At 35.4% G+C, this 2,301-nt stretch overlaps 1 pseudogene; it reads left to right on the top strand.

The window, feature by feature from the left end:
* The first annotated feature begins 1,427 nt into the window (after positions 1-1,427).
* On the top strand, positions 1,428-1,988 carry LOC143535477 (LOB domain-containing protein 25 pseudogene; annotated as a pseudogene).
* The last annotated feature ends 313 nt before the right edge of the window (positions 1,989-2,301 follow it).

The raw sequence follows: 2,301 nt of genomic DNA, 5'->3' as shown, positions 1-2,301 counted from the left end.
AGAAAGAAAAAAGGTAACTGTCTTTTCCATTAATGATTTGTGATTTTTTCTTGTCATCTGATCACTTATAAGCTGCCATAATCTATATATGCAGTCACATGAATCACAAGTTTCTTTTTTCCTTTTAGGTAACCTCATTTGCTTGCAATACATGTACAAGTGTCTGAGGTTTATAATTAGTCATGCTTTTCCAATCTGATTTGCAATATATGCGCACCGATCACATTAAAATTTTACATATATGTTCATGCCACTATTTATGGGTTAAGCTATCACTTGATTCGCCAGATCCCATGTTATAATTACTATATTTGATCATGTTCATTGTGTGCAGAGAGAGATCCGGTCATGTACATGTAGATCTCCTATGAAACGGATGTTGTGAGGTTTAAAATCAAGAAACTACTAAAAGACTGCCAGGGTTTGATCATTAGTGCACTTGCCTGCAATTAAAATTGGTGTAGATTAAAGCAACCCGTTCAAATTGAGTTTAGTGATTCAATACAGCTAGATGCATCATGTCTACTAAGGGTTTGAAAACGAAACCTAGTGATCAATTTTTTTCCAATCAAATCCAAGATCAACGAAACTATATGTGTAGATTTAGAGTATTTCTTATTAGTAGGTGGTTTAAAAATTAAAATTCAGCTAAGAACTTTTAAGTGATTTTTGAATGTTATTGTATTTACATGGAGTTTGTTATCCATTCAAGCAAACTCTACAAATTTTTAGAGTTACCTAATGTAACAAACAAACTCGGCAAGTTCGCTTGGGTGACAAACATACTTTATAGAGTTTTTCGCTAAACTTGGCTCGTCACTTATACTTTTTTTCACCAAACTTTATGGAGTTCACTAATTACCCAAGCGAACTTACCACTTGCAGGGGTAGCGAAGTGTTAAATGTACAAAAAACTTTTAAAAAACATCTAGAAATACTTAGCTAAATCGTAAACCATCTATCCAGAAAGTTAGCAGATATTGCCTATACATGTTTTCTTGATCATAATTCTTATAAATGATTTTGAAGAAAGTTGCAAATTAAGGATTTGTATACATATTTGAAATTGCAGATTGTGGATTTATATACATGTTTTGAAGTTGAAAACTATGGATTTATATAAATGTTTGTATAATGTGGAGGACATGCTGGTACTGGTTACTTCATACATGCAGTTACATTAAACTTAAACCTAGTCATTCATGTTGGATGTGATTACCAGTATTCGCATTAGCATCCGATATCTATAATATGAGTATTGATTGAAACTTTTTGATGCTTAAGTGTTTGTTACTCATGTTACACAATGTTAAAGTTTGGTATATATCTTACATATATACTTAACTTGTGCCTTTAGTTAAATATTAAGAAAATAAGAGAGTTAATTCTTAATCACTTTGCAGATAAAAGAATAGCTAATTATAGATATGGCTTCAAATTCTTACAACCCCCCTTGTGCTGCCTGCAAGTTTTTGAGAAGAAAATGCATACCAGGTTGCGTTTTTGCACCTTATTTCCCACCCGAAGATCCACTGAAATTCATCAATGTACACAAAATCTTTGGTGCTAGTAATGTGGCGAAGCTTCTAAATGACGTTTTACCACACCAGAGAGAGGATGTGGTTAGTTCACTCGCGTATGAAGCCCAGGCTCGGGTTAGAGATCCCGTATATGGTTGTGCTGGAATCATCAATTTCTTGCAACAAGAAGTTGATCGTCTTCAAAAGGCTCTTGATGCTGCAAACGCAGACTTGATACGACATGTGTGCAATGAGATGCCGGAATTGACTTCTATTCAACCGGTGACACCACCGCAAAGAACCATGGATCATTTTTCTTCGAGAAGGATTGGTGGTGGTGGTGGTGGATTTGATCATTATGTTAGTCATACGGGGAATAAGCCGAATGGTTCTAATCCTCGTGGAAACACTAGTGGCAACGATGGTGGCAGTGGCAGTAATGGAGGAGGAGGCGAGTGGTGGTGGTAGAGAAAGTAATTAAAGAGAAAAGAGACACCGATCGGCGTCTATCACTGAATAATCGTCTGCTCTTGAGACTTAGCTCATTCGAAAGGATCTCGTGAGACTTAGCTCATTCGAAAGGATCTCGTCTCATGATTATCCATGACTGTTTATGTCTAGCATGATAAGTCGGAAAACCTTGTTTGAGTTTATGTTTTTATGTGTATACACTTGTATCACCATAACCTATATGCGAGCTACTTATTTATATATATATTGTTATCCAGTAATTTCATTAGTGATGTAGCAAGAAGCCAATAATTACAGAATAGTGGGAGTA

Source organism: Bidens hawaiensis, unplaced genomic scaffold (genome assembly GCF_021521415.1).
Source record: "Bidens hawaiensis isolate Kalapana, Puna unplaced genomic scaffold, B.hawaiensis_p1.1 tig00010474_1, whole genome shotgun sequence".
Lineage (NCBI taxonomy): Eukaryota > Viridiplantae > Streptophyta > Magnoliopsida > Asterales > Asteraceae > Bidens > Bidens hawaiensis.
Note: the sequence above shows the minus strand (reverse complement) of the source record. Positions and strands in the feature narration are given on the sequence as shown.